Source organism: Prosopis cineraria, unplaced genomic scaffold (assembly GCF_029017545.1).
Source record: "Prosopis cineraria cultivar Desert tree isolate PC_DT_omini unplaced genomic scaffold, ASM2901754v1 PC12, whole genome shotgun sequence".
In the NCBI taxonomy this organism is placed as follows: Eukaryota; Viridiplantae; Streptophyta; class Magnoliopsida; order Fabales; family Fabaceae; genus Prosopis; species Prosopis cineraria.
Window position 1 is genome coordinate 11,321,707 of NW_026555343.1, and position 11,186 is coordinate 11,332,892.

The window sequence follows — 11,186 nt, forward strand, 5'->3', positions numbered from 1 at the left end:
TCCAAATTCTCAACTTAAATCCACCTATCCAAACACAACCTTATTTTTAATCAAAAGTGTGAACATGTGAACTTTAATCGCGATTCATACATAAAGCTAGAATAATCCAAGAACAAGAGTGTAGCTTCACATTGAGTTTCTATGGGAACGCAGGAAAATTCAGATATGGATATTCACACTAGCAAACAAAATTGTCTGAAATTAAACTTGTCCAGATTAATTTTGACATTAATACAATGGTCTGTACCAAAAATACCATCAACTGCAGTTAGTTCACTTATCAGCCTTCGCATGACATTGAATTGTTTTCTGTAAAAAGTTAAAGAGAAAATCTATTTGCTTTTTCTTATATTTTAGCATGTTTTGATATTTGTCCTAATACTTTTTTTTTTTCGGTTGCTCCAATTCCCTTAATTTTCAAATGTCAGCAATATTAGTGCCTACATTATTAAATATAACCATATAGACTTAACCATGGCTAATAGTGTGTGCATCAATTATATTATTATTTCTTATATTGAGTTGTTAAAATTATGATGAGTTGCGTAAAAAATTGCACAAAGCAAAAAGCAAAAAAGCAAAAAAAAAAAAAAGGCTTGACATTAAATCAAAATTATTAAATGTGCAACGGAGGAGCTACATGGAGATTGCCACAATTAAAAGAGTGCTTTGTGGCAGACATGTACTTTGAATATGTTGTAAGCAAAAATGTTATTGCTGTCATATACTGCATGTTGCTTCCTGAAAGCTTGTATATCAATCCTCCTGCATATCAATCAATCACAGTAATTATAGCAAGTCTCAGAGTTTTTCACATTAGTTTTGGAGGGCTTTGCGCGTCGATATTGAAGTGACTTAGTTTCAGATATAATAAAAAGGTTAGATTTAAATTTGGTGAATGGTCTAAATATACTTATTTAATGAGTGTTTTAATTACATTTGTTGCATTTCATCAATATTTGAAAATTGTTAAGACATATTTTTCTTTAAAAATTCAAAACCATCAAGATCAAAACACCTCTTATTAATATTGTCTTTTTCAAAAGTTTGAGATTTAATACTTTTGGAATATCATATAACAAAAATTTTGATAGCCGTTCAATTATATCAAACCGTGTTGTTATCATGTTACATGAGACACTTATTAAATAAATGTATTTGAACCATTTATTAGATTCAAATCTTAAAAAGTTGGCTAAAAAGTTGGCTTGTCTATGTGATAAGAGTTTTTGCGTCACTTTCGTCTGTTAAAAATTAAAGTGACATAGAAATTCAAGAATCTACATCACTTTTTTATTAAAAAGTGACCATGGGGATGCTCTTATATGTGACAAGTAATGTAAAGAGTCATTTTTAAATATATATTTGATATTTTTTACAGACAAAACTTGAACTTGCATGAATTCAATATGTATATATAGCAAACTCATCAGAACACAAAATATACCAGACGTGCCAGACTAGTACCAAAACTATTATCAAACTATTCATTCAAGTATACAATATTCACTATCTATACTTAATAGTGCAATAAACTACAACAATTAATACACTAATTACAACATCCTTAGCTAAGAAATAAGTCGTTTTATTCATAACTCATCATGAATTATAATACAGCTTGTTACCTGGTGTGTAAGATGTAGATGAAGACGGAGAGTTAGGCAAGATTTTGCCCACAAAGTTCTCAGCTGCTTGCTTATATTCAGTAGAATTCTTATCATTTTTCACCAATGCTCGCTGCATATTATGAAAAACAAGAAAATTAAAGCTGCTTAAAAAAACCAGAAAAAATTGCGATAAACCTTGACTAACTGATATATAGCCAGGTCATCTTTGTGAAGTTGTAAGATACATGTTTATATTTCAATCATAAGTAAATGAAAAAATATAAAAACAAAAATATGAACATTAATTAATGTACCCTTGAAAGAAGGACACGTGCACCAGCATATTTATTGTCCCAGCTAAACATATCAGGCTGATCTTTTGCACCCCAAGATTTGATTAAATTATAGCAATAAATTGAGTTCGTTGCTCTATATAGCCACGCGGCTCCCCACAATAACTCGTCCTGATGAATTTGAATTTCATTAAAATAAATATTCAAAAGTCAAAGACATGCATGCTTCGATTTTGGGCATAACTTTAAGTACAATATGAGAAAAATTAATCATTCGTCCCTGTAGCTTTTACTCAATTAATCCTTAAACTTTAACATGATATAATTTAATCCCTATAATTTTAACACGATTATAAGTTAATTCATAAACTTTAACTTATTGTAACTTAATTCTTATAATTTTAATAATTTAAAATATTAGCCTTGTAAGTTAATAAATAATTTTAATCCTTATAATTTTGTTCCTAAAATATTGGGAACAATATTTTAAATGATTAAAATTATAAAAACTGAGCTACAATTAAGTTAAAATTTAAAGATTGAATTACAACTGATTGAGTCAAAAGTAGTGAGACAAAATTATTAATTTTCCCGACAAATATATATATATATATATATAAAAGAAAAATGGTCAATAGTAACAACAAGAGTAGGTCTATTGCATTTGCATTGATCAACTTGAAATGAGATGCATTATTTACGGATTGTAAATAGTATAATATTTTAAATACTTTTTATATTTTAAATTTGCTGAGCTAGGGAGAAATAATACCTTGTAGCTAGAATATGAGCAATAAAATGGACAAACAGCATGTCAAAAGAATTGCTATAGGCATCTTGATATTTCAAAGAAAACTGAAACACCTTTTGAGCTGTATTCACCAATAGTTTTGAATAAGTTGGGTCAACCTTTCGAAACATGAGAGAGGCGGTGGCCATGGCAGCAGTGGTCTCACCCGCCACATCTGAACTTAGGTTCTTAGGTGAGACTGAATACACAGTTCAGACTGTGTCCATGTCCTTAGGCCTTTCCCAACATTTGTGATCTGCATTTGGGTCTCCGACTCCAACATAAAGGATCCTTGGCTTGGCATTGGCACACTTCAAGAGGTAGTCAGCAACCCAACGGATTGCAACCCTAGCTTCTTAAAGCTGAGTTCCCATTTTCTTGGCATACTCAATTGATGCCCATGAAAGAGTGGTGGTGGTAAAGGCCACGGGAAAATTGAATTTGGCATTGTCTCCAGCATCATAGTACCCTCCTGTTAAATCTACCTATCAAATGCCACACAACAAGAAATTAATGTATTATTGTATTATGTTTGATAAATTGAACACTTATACTTAACTATAAAAGAAGTAGAGGGATATATATATATATATATATAGATTTGGTGCTCATTAAAGGAGAGATGAGTGTCATATTTATCTCAGCTAATGATTCCTTTTGATTTTATAGCAACAATTCAGATTTTTAAATTTAATTTTTATATTTTTTATTATATCATAAGAGTTACAATTTTGATGGTTAGGGCCTACACGCTCCATTTTCCTCCTTACTATTTGAATTATCCTTTTTCCCCTCTATATGTATATTAGGAGGATTTGAAACTTGTCCAATTCTATCATTATCAACAGTTTTACTCTTTTAGTTAAAAAAACTTAAAATTATTATTTTCAATTTTCTATTTTACTTCTTTTGAAATAAAATAAATATAAAAATTTCAAAAAATAAAATAAAATACGGATCATAGGTCTAAATTTTATCTAAACAATTCAGATGAAGGGATGAAAATTAATGAGAAAAAATTAGAGGCGGGTATATCTCTTTCTTGTCATCGGTAAATAGCAGGTAGGATTTTCGTCTATCTGTCATTTCACTACAACATCTCAATACAATTCATGAGAGGATATTCATATTCAGAATTAATTAATTAAATAAGAGGAAGTAATTAAAGAGAGTTAATAATTAATTAAGTACCTTGGCCAAGAGACCATCAGAAAGTGCAGCAGAGGACCTCCAAGTGATTTGCTGGTTTTGAGGAATAATCTTACCAGACCTTTGACCTTGAAAGAACACTAAGGACTTTGCAAGAGCTTCTCTGTAATTTTGTTTACACTCTACACTATTATTTCCTAACATCAACAGTAATAGTGATGTTATTGCAAGTAACAAATTAAAGAACCTCAAGGAAGCTCCCATATTTGTTAAGTTGGTTGCCATATGAATGTGAGTGTGGTAGCACATGAGCTTTCAAACTTCCAAATTTATAAGCCAACAAAAAGAATTCATCTTCTCAATCACAAGCATTCAAGCCGCAAATTTTGGCTTTTACTACCCAAGATATCTACAATTCATACTATTTTATTTTCCATACTTATCCATTGAATTGGGATTTGATTTTATTTGTCAAGTCATTTAATGTGGAATTTCTGAAATTTAGACCCTAAAAACGTTTGGGTTGGGTCTTGAGAAAGACTCTAATTTGAAGTAAACGGTTTTTTTTTTTTTTTGCGAGTTCTTTCGTCTTTAGTGAATATTTGATATAAATGATGAAAATGTAATTATTTCATTTGGGGAATATATGAACTATAGTATGAATGATGTTAGTAAAATTTGGCCGAAAAATGATATTAGTAAAATTTAAATGATGAAAAGTCAAACATTAAATAATTATTAGTTTTGTTATGTATTGATGGTGATGATGATGATATTTGGAATTTTATAAAGATATATAAATTTTCTAAAAACATAAGTATATTATTTATTTATTTATTTTTGGTAAGTTATAAAAAGAAGGCCATCTTTTTATTTTTATTTAATATTTTATTTAACAAATTAATTTTCAAAAGTAAATTAAATGTATATGAAGGGTTGTTTATGACTGTTAATTATCAGCCACTAGGATTGGGTTTCAAATAAATTGATATTATTTTTTTAAAAATGATTTTTTCAGCTTGTCCCTTTGATGATGACCAGTCCCATTAAAAATCCACCTTAATTCCTATAGCTCTGAAAATTTCGTTTGCTCAAATGTTTATGTTAAATGTATATGTTCAAATATATATAGCATGAAAGGGAGAAGGTATTTATCTATTTTTTTTAAGAAAATACTTTTAATATTTTTTTATTTCAAACTGATATTTTAAAAAATATTTCAAGAGAATATTTTTTAACAAAATTCAAGATTAAAAGTCTATATTATTTAATACATATATAACTTAATGTAACCTTTTTTAAAAGAAAATCCATGGTATAGTAAAACCTTTAGTCCCTCAAATTTATTTCAGTTATCAATTTAGTCATTTAAGTTTAATTTTTATTAATTTGATTCATTATATTTTGTTAAATTATTATGCAAGTCTTTTAAGTTTTAAAACATAAATTGACTTTTAAAATAATTTAAAGTGTAAATTATATTGATAATTTGACATGTATAGGTTGCTAAATGAAAACAAATTAACCCTAAAATGAATTTAGTTTTTATCATAATAATCCCCTACAATGTGTTTTTATTCTCCTATTTTTTTAAAAAATTTCATAGTCTATTTTTTAACCTAAATAATTATACTTATTTTAATTAATTTACATGACTGTCATCAATATTCCACTATATATATAGGCAAATTTTAACAATGTAACATATTTTTTAAACAATAAGGACCAAATTGATTATCTAAACAAACTTGAGAGATTAAATTTATAGAAATTAAATTTGAGGAACCAAATTAATAATTGAGACAAATTTAAAAAAATAAAAATTGCATTATCCTAAAATCTATAAACTCATCATGGGTACTTGCCCAAAAATTATGGATAATTGATGATTACATCACTTGCTCTTAAAATCTCTTCCTATGCTTGAGACAAAGTAGGAGAGTGTTTGTCTTTTGATCAACCCTCACTTTTTTGTTTGAAGGTGCTGAATGATGATAAGGGATCTCCTTTTTGATTAATTTGTAAGCTGTGTTAGCTCTGGATCTCAGTTGTAATTAAAAAAAAAATCTCTTCCTATGCTTTAGGACCAAGACTTTGAATTCTCTTTCTCCGATACAATTTTACAATGCGAAGTTAATGCATCTCCATTCTTTAAGAATTAATATATTATCTTTTTTTTTAGATTTTTTTCCTTTGTTCTTACAAGTTACAAATGCTTTCAATGAATTATAAGTATTGCATAAAGATTAAAAAATTGTTAAATTGATAAGTATAAAATTTTAGTTATATCATATTTGTAATCAGGGTTAAATTATTTATTTATTAAATAAAAATACAAAATATTTTTTATTTGCTTAATCTCATTCATTTTCTACTTTTTCATGTTCAAATTTTCCTTGTTTATATCTTTATATAACTCGACACAATCATGTCAATGGCTAACGCAAATAATTGGGCGCCGCGAAAAAAGGCTTTGAAAGATCATTTTCTTGGACAAGAATTCTCTTCCGCTTGGTTTCCATAAAATTCATGCATCAGATTCAACCGAATATAGTAATAATTATTATATTAATCTTATTTATAAATTATATTTATAAATTATTTTTAACATATTTCACTGAAACTAATAAAAACTTTATAAGAAGAAATTTAATAAGTTTTTAAATTTATCCTATTAAATATAGATTAAGGTACATTTTTATTTCAAACTTTTTTTAAAAGCATTAGGTATCTTGTATTAATAAATAGGGCAATTTTTCTTCTAAACTATTTTTTTAAAAGTAAAAATATTTTTTATTGGTCAACCATTAATTTTTTTTCTTTTTCTACTAACATCGCTTATATGTGGGACCCACACACAATGATAAGTAAGACTCTGATAATATTTTTTAATACTAATTTACTTCTAAACTCTTTTCCAATACCATTGGGTAACTTAAAGTTTTTTCCTAAGAGTATTGGCACCCTGAAATCTAGTTAAAATAAAATTTAATAAATATTTCTAAAATATTAAATATTTTCATATTTACTAATATAAATATTATTACTTATAAATATTTGTTGATATAATTTTTTTATATATTAATAGTTCAAACTAGTTTTTTAAAAATTTATAGATGAATTGTAATTTTTTTTTATATAGATCATTTTTTTAATATTTATTAAATTGTTTAAATTTTTATGTTCTTTTGTTTAATTTTTTGTTCAACTAATTATGATCTTTCTCCTAAATATTACACACCCAAATTTATATTCTCTATACGCTGTAGTGTTAGGGTTAAAATAAAAAACATGACAAAACAGGATCAACCTACCAACAAAATTGTTTATTTGGAAAATATCACCTATGCCATTTATGTGCTAAAAAATGCTATTTAACAAGAGAATAATGGATAGATGAAGGAAGAAAATCCCTTTATTAATTTAGAAGTTCATTCCCTTCATTTTTAATATGAAGTTGCAAAATATCAAAATATTAAATTGGGTGGTGCAATATTTTGAAACAAAACTGTTAGTTGATCAAAAGAATTATAGAGAAAGGCATAAAAATTATAACAAACTTAGTATGTGTTTGGTTTTTAATTTTTAAAAGTTTATTTGGTGAAAGTTTATTTAACAAAATTCAGTTGTTGCAATGAAATTTGTGTTTGGATACATTTTTTTAAAAGTTAGTTTAGTACAATAAAAGTTATTTTAGATTATGACAGTAAAATATGCTTTTGAATGTACAATAATCAAAAAAGACATTGATTTATGATGATTTTTAATTTTTATTATGCAAATGTAATATATTTAAATATTTAAAAATGTGATAGAGATTTTAAATAACATGAAATTTGATCTATAATGCTAAAATTTTAATCTCTAGTTATTTGTAGTTTTTTAAATTTTTAATTTTAAAAAATGTGATAAAGGTTTATAATTTGTATTATATATTAATTATAAAATTAACATAATTAATTATTCAATTTATAATGTTGAAAACATGATACCTTTATTATTATTATTATATTATTATTATTATGATAATTATATTTTTATTTATTAACTATTTTTTTAAATCAAAGAATAACAAATTAAACTTGGGATAGTATGATTAAATAACATCTCACTTTTTAGATCCACTCTTCAAAAGCTCCATTGTTTTAAATTGGCCAAAAACACATTTACCAATATCTGAAAATGACTTTTTAAATGAACTTATTAAAAAAATTAGAAATCAAACAATATCTAACTTTTGAAAAGTAGAAAAGCACTTCGGGATGTTAAAAGTTATAAAACCAAACAAACCCTTAATTAATATATAAAAAATTATAAGTCATCTATAAATTTTTAATAACTAGTTTGAGCTATTAATATTTAAAAAATAGTTTATAAGTTTTAGGTGAATATTTATAAATAATATTATTTAAATTATTAAATATTTATTAAATTTTATTTTAGTAAATCAAGGTATCTAACATTCATAGAAAAAGACTTCATGATACCTAATACTCCTAGAAAAAAGTTTAGTAACAAATTAGTACCAAAAGACATAATTAGAGTCTTACCTGTCACTGCATATGAGCCTCATGCACATGCCACATGAGCAAAAAAGGAAAAAGTTAACATCTAGTCCCTCCATCTCTATAATAAAAGGTCTTCTAGAACCTTTTTTATCCCTAAATATAAGAAGTTGTTAGTATATTTTTTAATGATAGACCATTATACCCTTATTAAATTGGAAAAAAAAAATAAGTACTCTCATTAATTTACTTTGAAAAAAGAGATTTATTTTTATTTACAATAATTAGGGGCAAAATTAAAATGTTGTTGTGCTTTTAATTAAATAACCAATTTTTATTAGTTTGCGTGATTCAGTTCAAAACATCTTATATATAAGGATGAAGGGAGTAACTAATAAAAGGAATTTTTTGCTCCTCGAAAAAATGATTCAAAGGAAAAATTATTCCATTTATCAGTACAAAATGCTCAATGCTCCTCGTAAAAAAGTTTAAGAGTAAAAATACACTTAACCTTTAAATATATATGCTTTCATAGTATATTTTCTCTCTTTAATGTTCAATGGAGGGTAAAAGAAACTTTTATGATAAAAATTTAATAATATAACCATAAATAAAATAAGATTTTTTTATCTCTCTAGCTTATAAAAATGATAGGAGCGAGTAAAATGTTGCATTAAATACACACACACACACGATATTGGGTAAGCCATTGAACCTTTTGGTATAGATAATCAAAATTTTAATATTTTAAATATGTTTCAATTATTAATTTAATCCTTTAAATTTAATTTTTATCAATTTAAATATTTAAGTTTGTTTTAATTATTGGTTTAGTATTTATTATTTAATGAGGATATAATACGATTAAAATTTTTTAATATGAATAACAAAATAATGATAAAATCCTTTTAGATTAATGACAAGTACTCCTTCTATTCAAAAATGTAAGGCATTTTTTAAGAAGTTGTATATTAAAAAATGTAAAGCATTTTTAGTTTTTTGAAGTATAATCATTGCCTTTTTTTTTTTCAAAAGTGCTCATACTAATAATGAATTTATATTTATTATAGGGTGTTTAATAGGGTAAATATGAAAAGAGAAGGTTAATTTAAAAGTAAGTAACTACTTCATTGAAATGTGAGATTCGGTTAAAAATACCTTATATTTTTAAACGGAGAGAGTAATTATTAAGGTAGAAAAAAATTCAAAAAATCTAAAAAAAATAGTAGAAGTAATTATTTTGATCTCCTAATTTTATAAAATATATTTTTAGTTCTTTACACTTATAACATAGCTAGTCTCAAATGGTAGGGTTTTTTTTTGCTAATCATTGTTATTTTAAAAAGTTAAAATTAATATATCATAATGTTTTGTTAATATTTAAAAGTTTAATATCAACATTATTTTGTTAACAAAACTAATGGAATTAGGATGAAAAGACATGTCATAAAATTAAAGAATAAAATAAATATTTATATGAAGTTAATAAATTTTCTTTAGGTGGATATTAATTATTTTGAACAAATTTGTAAAAAAGACAACAAAGTTTTTAAAAGAAAACCAATGACTGTTTGATTTTTTTGACAAATTTTTTTTAAAAATAATTTATAAATAATAATTTAGACAGTTACTAGGAACCTCCATTTGCTAATTGAAAGTTACATTTAAAATTTAAATGTATTATTTATAATTTAAAATTTTGAATTTACAATTATTTAAACTATTATTTTAAATTTATTTTTTTAAAAAACTTATCATGCACCTAGTTGCAGGTTAAATATTTTTGGAATTAACTGTCATTCTTGAAGTTTAATTTCACCATAGTTTTTTAAAATTCTTTTAAATACAGGTATATACCTATCAATGAAATTTCCTTCTTCAATGAAATTGCTATCAATCCAGTCTCAATGGAAGATGGCCATTTGGTCCGATCTCTATGGAATGAAACTGTGTTGTCCTCATCATCACAGTCGATCCGGTCTAGGTGAAAGTTGGCCATCCCATCTCGATCATCACCGGTGAAATTGGCTTTTCGAACTATCAACTTTGATCAGTCATCCAAGTTTCTTTTAAATTCAAATATATAGTTTAAAATTTAAAATTTTACTTTAGATCCAAACAAAAAATTTTAACATTATAATTTAAAATTTTTTATATCATCCAATCAAATAATTTAGAATCTATAAATTTTAAATATGAGAGCTAAATTCAAATTTTTAACTTAAATCCACCCAATCCAAACATAATCTTATTCTTAATCAAAAGTGCGAACATGTGAACTTTAATCACGATTCATAAATAAAGCTAGAATAATCCAAGAACAAGAGTGTAGCTTCACATTGAGTTTCTATGGGAACGCAGGAAAATTCAGATATGGATATTCACACTAGCAATCAAAATTGTCTGAAATTAAACTTGTCCAGATTAATTTTGACATTAATACAATGGTCTGTACCAAAAATGTAGTTCACTTATCAGCCATCGCACGACATTGAATTGTTTTCTGTAAAAAGTTAAAGAGAAAATATATTTTCTTTTCTTATATTTTAGCGTGTTTTGATATTTGTCATAATACTTTTTTTTTTTCCGGTTGCTCCAACTCCCTTAATTGGCAGATATTAGTGCCTACATTATTAAATATAACCATATGGACTTAACCATGGCTAATAGTGTGTGCATAAATTATATTATTATTTTTTATATTGAGTTGTTAAAACTATGATGAGTTGTGAAAAAAATTGCACAAAGCAAAAAAGCAAAAAAAAAAAAAAGCCTGACATTAAATCAAAATTGTTAAATGTGCAATGGAGGAGTTTTAGAAGGAATATGAAATCACAGT

At 25.5% G+C, this 11,186-nt stretch overlaps 1 pseudogene; it reads right to left on the reverse strand.

Annotated features, from left to right (window-relative positions):
- Positions 1-616: 616 nt before the first annotated feature.
- Positions 617-10,346, reverse strand: LOC129289088 (endoglucanase 3-like; annotated as a pseudogene).
- Positions 10,347-11,186: the final 840 nt, after the last annotated feature.